The 12,104-nt window shown below is 58.8% G+C and overlaps 4 non-coding genes and 2 pseudogenes across 4 annotated transcripts; all 6 read right to left on the bottom strand.

The window, feature by feature from the left end:
* Positions 1-502: 502 nt before the first annotated feature.
* On the bottom strand, positions 503-621 carry LOC146716313 (5S ribosomal RNA; annotated as a pseudogene).
* A 1,532-nt stretch (positions 622-2,153) lies between these two features.
* Positions 2,154-2,272, bottom strand: LOC146716312 (5S ribosomal RNA). Its single transcript, XR_014919770.1, has one exon. It is a non-coding gene; the product is annotated as a 5S ribosomal RNA (ribosomal RNA).
* A 1,213-nt stretch (positions 2,273-3,485) lies between these two features.
* LOC146716311 (5S ribosomal RNA) lies at positions 3,486-3,604 on the bottom strand (annotated as a pseudogene).
* A 1,057-nt stretch (positions 3,605-4,661) lies between these two features.
* Positions 4,662-4,780, bottom strand: LOC146716310 (5S ribosomal RNA). The gene has a single exon (XR_014919769.1). It is a non-coding gene; the product is annotated as a 5S ribosomal RNA (ribosomal RNA).
* A 2,135-nt stretch (positions 4,781-6,915) lies between these two features.
* LOC146716309 (5S ribosomal RNA) lies at positions 6,916-7,034 on the bottom strand. Its single transcript, XR_014919767.1, has one exon. It is a non-coding gene; the product is annotated as a 5S ribosomal RNA (ribosomal RNA).
* A 2,728-nt stretch (positions 7,035-9,762) lies between these two features.
* LOC146716308 (5S ribosomal RNA) lies at positions 9,763-9,881 on the bottom strand. The gene has a single exon (XR_014919766.1). It is a non-coding gene; the product is annotated as a 5S ribosomal RNA (ribosomal RNA).
* Positions 9,882-12,104: the final 2,223 nt, after the last annotated feature.

Genomic DNA, 12,104 nt, shown 5'->3' with positions numbered 1-12,104 from the left:
GTGTTGTACATGGCCACAGCTAGCAGCACAGGGCCTGGTTTGGTGAAGATTGCCTCGGCCAGAAGCGCAGGGCCTGGTGTGATGTGAGTGGCCTGAGCAAGAGCCACAGGCCCTGGTGTGGTGTAATTGGCCTCAATAGCAACTAAGGCCCTGGTGTGGTGTAAGTGGCCTGAGCAAGAGCCACATACCCTGGTGTGGTGTAATTGGCCTCAATAGCAACTAAGGCCCTGGTGTGGTGTAGGTGGCCTCAGCCAGCAGCCACAGGCCCTGGTGTGGTGTAAGTGGCCTCAGCCAGAGCAACAGGCCCTGATGTGGTGTAAGTGGCCCCAGCCGGTCACTCAGGCCCTGGTGTGGTGTAGGTGGCATCAGCTAGCAGCACAAGACATTGGAAAACAGCCAAAAGCAATGTCGTTAATGTGCCCTCATTAATGGGGAGCTGCTTTTGGTCTTTTAATACACCCCTTCTCTGGATCAAAAGCGGTTCAATGACATGAAAATGAAAGGCTTACAGCACCAGGTATTCCCAGGCAGTCTCCCATCCAAGTACTAACCAAGCCCAGCCCTGCTTAGCTTCCGAGATCAGACGAGGTCGGGCGTGCTCACGGTGGTATGGCCGAAAGCTGCTGGCTCCAGCACAATGTCTCAATTTATGGATTCAAGTGATTAGGTGGCAAGTACCTGAAGTTACGAAGACAATCCTATAACCATACCTGCATGTTTGCATAATACCCTAACCCAAAGGCTCAGTTTGGCATTTATCCAACAGCACAGGCCCTGGATTGTTGAAGATGGCCTCAGGAACCAGCACAGGGCCTGGTTTGGTGAAGATGGCCTCAGCAAGCAGCCACAGGCCCTGGTTTGGTGTAAGTGGCCTCAGCCAGCAGCCACAGGCCCTGGTGTGGTGTAAGTGGCCTCAGCCAGCAGCCACAGGCCCTGGTGTGGTCTAAGTGGCCTCAGCCAGTGCCACAGGCCCTGGTGTGGTGTAAGTGGCCTGAGTAAGAGCCACAGGCCCTGGTGTGGTGTAAGTGGCCTCAGCCAGCAGCCACAGGCCCTGGTGTGATGTAAGTGGCCTGAGCAAGTGCCACAGGCCCTGGTGTGGTGTAAGTGGCCTAAGCCAGAGCCACAGGCCCTGGTGTGGTGTAAGTGGCCTGAGCAAGAGCCACAGGGCCTGGTTTGGTGAAGATGGCCTCGGCCAGAAGCGCAGGGCCTGGTGTGATGTGAGTGGCCTGAGCAAGAGCCACAGGCCCTGGTGTGGTGTAAGTGGCCTCAGCCAGCAGCCACAGGCCCTGGTGTGGTGTAAGTCGCCTCAGCCAGAAGCCACAGGCACTGGTGTGGTGTAAGTGGCCTCAGCCAGCAGCAAAAGGGCCCTGGTGTGGTGTAAGTCGCCTCAGCCAGCAGCCACAGGCCCTGGTGTGGTGTAGATGGCCTCAGCCAGCAGCCACAGGCCCTGGTGTGGTGTAAGTGGCCTCAGCCAGCAGCCACAGGCCCTGGTGTGGTCTAAGTGGCCTCAGCCAGAAGCACAGGGCCTGGTGTGATATGAGTGGCCTCAGCAAGAGCCACAGGCCCTGGTGTGGTGTAAGTGGCCTGAGCAAGAGCCACAGGCCCTGGTGTGGTGTAAGTGGCCTGAGCAAGAGCCACAGGCCCTGGTGTGGTGTAGGTGGCCTCAGCCAGCAGCCACAGGCCCTGGTGTGGTGTAGGTGGCCTCAGCCAGCAGCCACAAGCCCTTGTGTGGTGTAAGTGGCCTCAGCCAGCAGCCACAGGCCCTGGTGTGGTGTAAGTGGCCTCGGCCAGTGCCACAGGCCCTGGTGTGGTGTAAGTGGCCTGAGCAAGAGCCACAGACCATGGTGTGGTGTAATTGGCCTCAATAGCAACTAAGGCCCTGGTGTGGTGTAAGTGGCCTCAGCCAGAGCCACAGGCTCTGGTGTGGTGTAACTGGCCTCAGCCAGAGCCACAGGCCCTGATGTGGTGTAAGTGGCCCCAGCCGGTCACTCAGGCCCTGGTGTGGTGTAGGTGGCATCAGCTAGCAGCACAAGACATTGGAAAACAGCCAAAAGCAGTGTCGTTAATGTGCCCTCATTAATGGGCAGCTGCTTTTGGTCTTTTAATACACCCCTTCTCTGGATCAAAAGCGGTTCAATGACATGAAAATGAAAGGCTTACAGCACCAGGTATTCCCAGGCAGTCTCCCATCCAAGTACTAACCAAGCCCAGCCCTGCTTAGCTTCCGAGATCAGACGAGGTCGGGCGTGCTCAGGGTGGTATGGCCGTAAGCTGCTGGCCCCAGCACAATGTCTCAATTTATGGATTCAAGTGATTAGGTGGCAAGTACCTGAAGTTACGAAGACAATCCTATAACCATACCTGCATGTTTGCATAATACCCTAACCCAAAGGCTCAGTTTGGCATTTATCCAACAGCACAGGCCCTGGATTGTTGAAGATGGCCTCAGGAAACAGCACAGGGCCTGGTGTGTTGTACATGGCCACAGCAAGCAGCACAGGGCCTGGTTTGGTGAAGATGGCCTCAGCCAGAAGCACAGGGCCTGGTGTGATATGAGTGGCCTGAGCAAGAGCCACAGGCCCTGGTGTGGTGTAAGTGGCCTGAGCAAGAGCCACAGGCCCTGGTGTGGTGTAAGTGGCCTGAGCAAGAGCCACAGGCCCTGGTGTGGTGTAGGTGGCCTCAGCCAGCAGCCACAAGCCCTTGTGTGGTGTAAGTGGCCTCAGCCAGCAGCCACAGGCCCTGGTGTGGTGTAAGTGGCCTCAGCCAGTGCCACAGGCCCTGGTGTGGTGTAAGTGGCCTGAGCAAGAGCCACAGACCATGGTGTGGTGTAATTGGCCTCAATAGCAACTAAGGCCCTGGTGTGGTGTAGGTGGCCTAAGCCAGCAGCCACAGGCCCTGGTGTGGTGTAAGTGGCCTCAGCCAGCAGCCACAGGCCCTGGTGTGGTGTAAGTCGCCTCAGCCAGAAGCCACAGGCACTGGTGTGGTGTAAGTGGCCTCAGCCAGCAGCAAAAGGGCCCTGGTGTGGTGTAAGTGGCCTCAGCCAGCAGCCACAGGCCCTGGTGTGGTCTAAGTTGCCTCAGCCAGAAGCACAGGGCCTGGTGTGATATGAGTGGCCTGAGAAAGAGCCACAGGCCCTGGTGTGGTGTAAGTGGCCTGAGCAAGAGCCACAGGCCCTGGTGTGGTGTAAGTGGCCTGAGCAAGAGCCACAGGCCCTGGTGTGGTGTAAGTGGCCTGAGCAAGAGCCACAGGCCCTGGTGTGGTGTAATTGGCCTCAATAGCAACTAAGGCCCTGGTTTGGTGTATGTGGCCTCAGCCAGCAAATAAGGCCGTGGTGTGGTGTAGGTGGCATCAGCTAGCAGCACAAGACATTGGAAAACAGCCAAAAGCAGTGTCGTTAATGTGCCCTCATTAATGGGCAGCTGCTTTTGGTCTTTTAATACACCCCTTCTCTGGATCAAAAGCGGTTCAATGACATGAAAATGAAAGGCTTACAGCACCAGGTATTCCCAGGCAGTCTCCCATCCAAGTACTAACCAAGCCCAGCCCTGCTTAGCTTCCGAGATCAGACGAGGTCGGGCGTGCTCACGGTGGTATGGCCGTAAGCTGCTGGCTCCAGCACAATGTCTCAATTTATGGATTCAAGTGATTAGGTGGCAAGTACCTGAAGTTACGAAGACAATGCTATAACCATACCTGCATGTTTGCATAATACCCTAACCCAAAGGCTCAGTTTGGCATTTATCCAACAGCACAGGCCCTGGATTGTTGAAGATGGCCTCAGGAACCAGCACAGGGCCTGGTGTGTTGTACATGGCCACAGCAAGGAGCACAGGGCCTGGTTTGGTGAAGATGGCCTCGGCCAGAAGCGCAGGGCCTGGTGTGATGTGAGTGGCCTGAGCAAGAGCCACAGGCCTTGGTGTGGTGTAAGTGGCCTCAGCCAGCAGCCACAGGCCCTGGTGTGGTGTAAGTCGCCTCAGCCAGAAGCCACAGGCACTGGTGTGGTGTAAGTGGCCTCAGCCAGCAGCCACAGGCCCTGGTGTGGTGTAGGTGGCCTCAGCCAGCAGCCACAGGCCCTGGTGTGGTGTAGGTGGCCTCAGCCAGCAGCCACAGGCCCTGGTGTGGTGTAAGTGGCCTCAGCCAGCAGCCACAGGCCCTGGTGTGGTGTAAGTGGCCTGAGCAAGAGCCACAGGCCCTGGTGTGGTGTAAGTGGCCTCAGCCAGCAGCCACAGGCCCTGGTGTGGTGTAAGTGGCCTGAGCAAGTGCCACAGGCCCTGGTGTGGTGTAAGTGGCCTGAGCAAGTGCCACAGGCCCTGGTGTGGTGTAAGTGGCCTCAATAGCAAATAAGGCCCTGGTGTGGTGTAAGTGGCCTGAGCAAGAACCACAGGGCCTGGTTTGGTGAAGATGGCCTCGGCCAGAAGCGCAGGGCCTGGTGTGATGTGAGTGGCCTGAGCAAGAGCCACAGGCCCTGATGTGGTGTAAGTGGCCCCAGCCGGTCACTCAGGCCCTGGTGTGGTGTAGGTGGCATCAGCTAGCAGCACAAGACATTGGAAAACAGCCAAAAGCAGTGTCGTTAATGTGCCCTCATTAATGGGCAGCTGCTTTTGGTCTTTTAATACACCCCTTCTCTGGATCAAAAGCGGTTCAATGACATGAAAATGAAAGGCTTACAGCACCAGGTATTCCCAGGCAGTCTCCCATCCAAGTACTAACCAAGCCCAGCCCTGCTTAGCTTCCGAGATCAGACGAGGTCGGGCGTGCTCAGGGTGGTATGGCCGTAAGCTGCTGGTTCCAGCACAATGTCTCAATTTATGGATTCAAGTGATTAGGTGGCAAGTACCTGAAGTTACGAAGACAATGCTATAACCATACCTGCATGTTTGCATAATACCCTAACCCAAAGGCTCAGTTTGGCATTTATCCAACAGCACAGGCCCTGGATTGTTGAAGATGGCCTCAGGAACCAGCACAGGGCCTGGTGTGTTGTACATGGCCACAGCAAGGAGCACAGGGCCTGGTTTGGTGAAGATGGCCTCGGCCAGAAGCGCAGGGCCTGGTGTGATGTGAGTGGCCTGAGCAAGAGCCACAGGCCTTGGTGTGGTGTAAGTGGCCTCAGCCAGCAGCCACAGGCCCTGGTGTGGTGTAAGTGGCCTCAGCCAGAAGCCACAGGCACTGGTGTGGTGTAAGTGGCCTCAGCCAGCAGCAAAAGGGCCCTGGTGTGGTGTAGGTGGCCTCAGCCAGCAGCCACAGGCCCTGGTGTGGTGTAAGTGGCCTCAATAGCAACTAAGGCCCTGGTATGGTGTAAGTGGCTTCAGCCAGCAGCCACAGGCCCTGGTGTGGTGTAAGTGGCCTCAGCCAGCAGCCACAGGCCCTGGTGTGGTGTAGGTGGCCTCAGCCAGCAGCCACAGGCCCTGGTGTGGTGTAAGTGGCCTCAATAGCAACTAAGGCCCTGGTGTGGTGTAAGTGGCTTCAGCCAGCAGCCACAGGCTCTGGTGTGGTGTAACTGGCCTCAGCCAGCAGCCACAGGCCCTGATGTGGTGTAAGTGGCCCCAGCCGGTCACTCAGGCCCTGGTGTGGTGTAGGTGGCATCAGCCAGCAGCCACAGGCCCTGGTGTGGTGTAAGTCGCCTCAGCCAGAAGCCACAGGCACTGGTGTGGTGTAAGTGGCCTCAGCCAGCAGCAAAAGGGCCCTGGTGTGGTGTAAGTCGCCTCAGCCAGCAGCCACAGGCCCTGGTGTGGTGTAGGTGGCCTCAGCCAGCAGCCACAGGCCCTGGTGTGGTGTAAGTGGCCTCAGCCAGCAGCCACAGGCCCTGTTGTGGTGTAAGTGGCCTCAGCCAGCAGCCACAGGCCCTGGTGTGGTGTAAGTGGCCTCAGCCAGTGCCACAGGCCCTGGTGTGGTGTAAGTGGCCTGAGCAAGAGCCACAGACCCTGGTGTGGTATAATTGGCCTCAGCCAGCAGCCACAGGCCCTGGTGTGGTGTAAGTCGCCTCAGACAGAAGCCACAGGCACTGGTGTGGTGTAAGTGGCCTCAGCCAGCAGCAAAAGGGCCCTGGTGTGGTATAAGTCGCCTCAGCCAGCAGCCACAGGCCCTGGTGTGGTATAAGTCGCCTCAGCCAGCAGCCACAGGCCCTGGTGTGGTGTAAGTGGCCTCAGCCAGCAGCCACAGGCCCTGGTGTGGTGTAGGTGGCCTCAGCCAGCAGCCACAGGCCCTGGTGTGGTGTAAGTGGCTTCAGCCAGCAGCCACAGGCCCTGGTGTGGTGTAAGTGGCCTCAGCCAGCAGCCACAGGCCCTGTTGTGGTGTAAGTGGCCTCAGCCAGCAGCCACAGGCCCTGGTGTGGTGTAAGTGGCCTCAGCCAGTGCCACAGGCCCTGGTGTGGTGTAAGTGGCCTGAGCAAGAGCCACAGACCCTGGTGTGGTATAATTGGCCTCAGCCAGCAGCCACAGGCCCTGGTGTGGTGTAAGTGGCCTCAGCCAGCAGCCACAGGCCCTGGTGTGGTGTAGGTGGCCTCAGCCAGCAGCCACAGGCCCTGGTGTGGTGTAAGTGGCCTCAATAGCAACTAAGGCCCTGGTGTGGTGTAAGTGGCTTCAGCCAGCAGCCACAGGCTCTGGTGTGGTGTAACTGGCCTCAGCCAGCAGCCACAGGCCCTGGTGTGGTGTAAGTGGCCTCAGCCAGAGCCACAGGCCCTGGTGTGGTGTAAGTGGCCTCAGCCAGAGCCACAGGCCCTGATGTGGTGTAAGTGGCCCCAGCCGGTCACTCAGGCCCTGGTGTGGTGTAGGTGGCATCAGCTAGCAGCACAAGACATTGGAAAACAGCCAAAAGCAGTGTCGTTAATGTGCCCTCATTAATGGGCAGCTGCTTTTGGTCTTTTAATACACCCCTTCTCTGGATCAAAAGCGGTTCAATGACATGAAAATGAAAGGCTTACAGCACCAGGTATTCCCAGGCAGTCTCCCATCCAAGTACTAACCAAGCCCAGCCCTGCTTAGCTTCCGAGATCAGACGAGGTCGGGCGTGCTCAGGGTGGTATGGCCGTAAGCTGCTGGTTCCAGCACAATGTCTCAATTTATGGATTCAAGTGATTAGGTGGCAAGTACCTGAAGTTACGAAGACAATGCTATAACCATACCTGCATGTTTGCATAATACCCTAACCCAAAGGCTCAGTTTGGCATTTATCCAACAGCACAGGCCCTGGATTGTTGAAGATGGCCTCAGGAACCAGCACAGGGCCTGGTGTGTTGTACATGGCCACAGCAAGGAGCACAGGGCCTGGTTTGGTGAAGATGGCCTCGGCCAGAAGCGCAGGGCCTGGTGTGATGTGAGTGGCCTGAGCAAGAGCCACAGGCCTTGGTGTGGTGTAAGTGGCCTCAGCCAGCAGCCACAGGCCCTGGTGTGGTGTAAGTCGCCTCAGCCAGAAGCCACAGGCACTGGTGTGGTGTAAGTGGCCTCAGCCAGCAGCCACAGGCCCTGGTGTGGTGTAGGTGGCCTCACCCAGCAGCCACAGGCCCTGGTGTGGTGTAGGTGGCCTCAGCCAGCAGCCACAGGCCCTGGTGTGGTGTAAGTGGCCTCAGCCAGCAGCCACAGGCCCTGGTGTGGTGTAAGTGGCCTGAGCAAGAGCCACAGGCCCTGGTGTGGTGTAAGTGGCCTCAGCCAGCAGCCACAGGCCCTGGTGTGGTGTAAGTGGCCTGAGCAAGTGCCACAGGCCCTGGTGTGGTGTAAGTGGCCTGAGCAAGTGCCACAGGCCCTGGTGTGGTGTAAGTGGCCTCAATAGCAAATAAGGCCCTGGTGTGGTGTAAGTGGCCTGAGCAAGAACCACAGGGCCTGGTTTGGTGAAGATGGCCTCGGCCAGAAGCGCAGGGCCTGGTGTGATGTGAGTGGCCTGAGCAAGAGCCACAGGCCCTGGTGTGGTGTAAGTGGCCTCAGCCAGCAGCCACAGGCCCTGGTGTGGTGCAAGTGGCCTCAGCCAGAAGCCACAGGCACTGGTGTGGTGTAAGTGGCCTCAGCCAGCAGCAAAAGGGCCCTGGTGTGGTGTAGGTGGCCTCAGCCAGCAGCCACAGGCCCTGGTGTGGTGTAAGTGGCCTCAATAGCAACTAAGGCCCTGGTATGGTGTAAGTGGCTTCAGCCAGCAGCCACAGGCCCTGGTGTGGTGTAAGTGGCCTCAGCCAGCAGCCACAGGCCCTGGTGTGGTGTAGGTGGCCTCAGCCAGCAGCCACAGGCCCTGGTGTGGTGTAAGTGGCCTCAATAGCAACTAAGGCCCTGGTGTGGTGTAAGTGGCTTCAGCCAGCAGCCACAGGCTCTGGTGTGGTGTAACTGGCCTCAGCCAGCAGCCACAGGCCCTGATGTGGTGTAAGTGGCCCCAGCCGGTCACTCAGGCCCTGGTGTGGTGTAGGTGGCATCAGCCAGCAGCCACAGGCCCTGGTGTGGTGTAAGTCGCCTCAGCCAGAAGCCACAGGCACTGGTGTGGTGTAAGTGGCCTCAGCCAGCAGCAAAAGGGCCCTGGTGTGGTGTAAGTCGCCTCAGCCAGCAGCCACAGGCCCTGGTGTGGTGTAGGTGGCCTCAGCCAGCAGCCACAGGCCCTGGTGTGGTGTAAGTGGCCTCAGCCAGCAGCCACAGGCCCTGTTGTGGTGTAAGTGGCCTCAGCCAGCAGCCACAGGCCCTGGTGTGGTGTAAGTGGCCTCAGCCAGTGCCACAGGCCCTGGTGTGGTGTAAGTGGCCTGAGCAAGAGCCACAGACCCTGGTGTGGTATAATTGGCCTCAGCCAGCAGCCACAGGCCCTGGTGTGGTGTAAGTCGCCTCAGACAGAAGCCACAGGCACTGGTGTGGTGTAAGTGGCCTCAGCCAGCAGCAAAAGGGCCCTGGTGTGGTATAAGTCGCCTCAGCCAGCAGCCACAGGCCCTGGTGTGGTATAAGTCGCCTCAGCCAGCAGCCACAGGCCCTGGTGTGGTGTAAGTGGCCTCAGCCAGCAGCCACAGGCCCTGGTGTGGTGTAGGTGGCCTCAGCCAGCAGCCACAGGCCCTGGTGTGGTGTAAGTGGCTTCAGCCAGCAGCCACAGGCCCTGGTGTGGTGTAAGTGGCCTCAGCCAGCAGCCACAGGCCCTGTTGTGGTGTAAGTGGCCTCAGCCAGCAGCCACAGGCCCTGGTGTGGTGTAAGTGGCCTCAGCCAGTGCCACAGGCCCTGGTGTGGTGTAAGTGGCCTGAGCAAGAGCCACAGACCCTGGTGTGGTATAATTGGCCTCAGCCAGCAGCCACAGGCCCTGGTGTGGTGTAAGTCGCCTCAGACAGAAGCCACAGGCACTGGTGTGGTGTAAGTGGCCTCAGCCAGCAGCAAAAGGGCCCTGGTGTGGTATAAGTCGCCTCAGCCAGCAGCCACAGGCCCTGGTGTGGTGTAGGTGGCCTCAGCCAGCAGCCACAGGCCCTGGTGTGGTGTAAGTGGCCTGAGCAAGAGCCACATACCCTGGTGTGGTGTAATTGGCCTCAATAGCAACTAATGCCCTGGTGTGGTGTAAGTGGCCTCAGCCAGCAGCCACAGGCCCTGGTGTGGTGTAAGTGGCCTCAGCCAGAGCCACAGGCCCTGATGTGGTGTAAGTGGCCCCAGCCGGTCACTCAGGCCCTGGTGTGGTGTAGGTGGCATCAGCTAGCAGCACAAGACATTGGAAAACAGCCAAAAGCAATGTCGTTAATGTGCCCTCATTAATGGGCAGCTGCTTTTGGTCTTTTAATACACCCCTTCTCTGGATCAAAAGCGGTTCAATGACATGAAAATGAAAGGCTTACAGCACCAGGTATTCCCAGGCAGTCTCCCATCCAAGTACTAACCAAGCCCAGCCCTGCTTAGCTTCCGAGATCAGACGAGGTCGGGCGTGCTCAGGGTGGTATGGCCGTAAGCTGCTGGTTCCAGCACAATGTCTCAATTTATGGATTCAAGTGATTAGGTGGCAAGTACCTGAAGTTACGAAGACAATGCTATAACCATACCTGCATGTTTGCATAATACCCTAACCCAAAGGCTCAGTTTGGCATTTATCCAACAGCACAGGCCCTGGATTGTTGAAGATGGCCTCAGGAACCAGCACAGGGCCTGGTGTGTTGTACATGGCCACAGCAAGGAGCACAGGGCCTGGTTTGGTGAAGATGGCCTCGGCCAGAAGCGCAGGGCCTGGTGTGATGTGAGTGGCCTGAGCAAGAGCCACAGGCCTTGGTGTGGTGTAAGTGGCCTCAGCCAGCAGCCACAGGCCCTGGTGTGGTGTAAGTCGCCTCAGCCAGAAGCCACAGGCACTGGTGTGGTGTAAGTGGCCTCAGCCAGCAGCCACAGGCCCTGGTGTGGTGTAGGTGGCCTCACCCAGCAGCCACAGGCCCTGGTGTGGTGTAGGTGGCCTCAGCCAGCAGCCACAGGCCCTGGTGTGGTGTAAGTGGCCTCAGCCAGCAGCCACAGGCCCTGGTGTGGTGTAAGTGGCCTGAGCAAGAGCCACAGGCCCTGGTGTGGTGTAAGTGGCCTCAGCCAGCAGCCACAGGCCCTGGTGTGGTGTAAGTGGCCTGAGCAAGTGCCACAGGCCCTGGTGTGGTGTAAGTGGCCTGAGCAAGTGCCACAGGCCCTGGTGTGGTGTAAGTGGCCTCAATAGCAAATAAGGCCCTGGTGTGGTGTAAGTGGCCTGAGCAAGAACCACAGGGCCTGGTTTGGTGAAGATGGCCTCGGCCAGAAGCGCAGGGCCTGGTGTGATGTGAGTGGCCTGAGCAAGAGCCACAGGCCCTGGTGTGGTGTAAGTGGCCTCAGCCAGCAGCCACAGGCCCTGGTGTGGTGTAAGTGGCCTCAGCCAGAAGCCACAGGCACTGGTGTGGTGTAAGTGGCCTCAGCCAGCAGCAAAAGGGCCCTGGTGTGGTGTAGGTGGCCTCAGCCAGCAGCCACAGGCCCTGGTGTGGTGTAAGTGGCCTCAATAGCAACTAAGGCCCTGGTATGGTGTAAGTGGCTTCAGCCAGCAGCCACAGGCCCTGGTGTGGTGTAAGTGGCCTCAGCCAGCAGCCACAGGCCCTGGTGTGGTGTAGGTGGCCTCAGCCAGCAGCCACAGGCCCTGGTGTGGTGTAAGTGGCCTCAATAGCAACTAAGGCCCTGGTGTGGTGTAAGTGGCTTCAGCCAGCAGCCACAGGCTCTGGTGTGGTGTAACTGGCCTCAGCCAGCAGCCACAGGCCCTGATGTGGTGTAAGTGGCCCCAGCCGGTCACTCAGGCCCTGGTGTGGTGTAGGTGGCATCAGCCAGCAGCCACAGGCCCTGGTGTGGTGTAAGTCGCCTCAGCCAGAAGCCACAGGCACTGGTGTGGTGTAAGTGGCCTCAGCCAGCAGCAAAAGGGCCCTGGTGTGGTGTAAGTCGCCTCAGCCAGCAGCCACAGGCCCTGGTGTGGTGTAGGTGGCCTCAGCCAGCAGCCACAGGCCCTGGTGTGGTGTAAGTGGCCTCAGCCAGCAGCCACAGGCCCTGTTGTGGTGTAAGTGGCCTCAGCCAGCAGCCACAGGCCCTGGTGTGGTGTAAGTGGCCTCAGCCAGTGCCACAGGCCCTGGTGTGGTGTAAGTGGCCTGAGCAAGAGCCACAGACCCTGGTGTGGTATAATTGGCCTCAGCCAGCAGCCACAGGCCCTGGTGTGGTGTAAGTCGCCTCAGACAGAAGCCACAGGCACTGGTGTGGTGTAAGTGGCCTCAGCCAGCAGCAAAAGGGCCCTGGTGTGGTATAAGTCGCCTCAGCCAGCAGCCACAGGCCCTGGTGTGGTATAAGTCGCCTCAGCCAGCAGCCACAGGCCCTGGTGTGGTGTAAGTGGCCTCAGCCAGCAGCCACAGGCCCTGGTGTGGTGTAGGTGGCCTCAGCCAGCAGCCACAGGCCCTGGTGTGGTGTAAGTGGCTTCAGCCAGCAGCCACAGGCCCTGGTGTGGTGTAAGTGGCCTCAGCCAGCAGCCACAGGCCCTGTTGTGGTGTAAGTGGCCTCAGCCAGCAGCCACAGGCCCTGGTGTGGTGTAAGTGGCCTCAGCCAGTGCCACAGGCCCTGGTGTGGTGTAAGTGGCCTGAGCAAGAGCCACAGACCCTGGTGTGGTATAATTGGCCTCAGCCAGCAGCCACAGGCCCTGGTGTG

Source organism: Copadichromis virginalis, linkage group LG3 (assembly GCF_057382275.1).
Source record: "Copadichromis virginalis isolate Kocher_CV1m ecotype Utaka linkage group LG3, C_Virginalis_male_GT1.1, whole genome shotgun sequence".
In the NCBI taxonomy this organism is placed as follows: Eukaryota; Metazoa; Chordata; class Actinopteri; order Cichliformes; family Cichlidae; genus Copadichromis; species Copadichromis virginalis.
The sequence above is the reverse complement of the archived record's forward strand: the minus strand, read 5'-3'. Positions and strand labels throughout refer to the sequence as shown.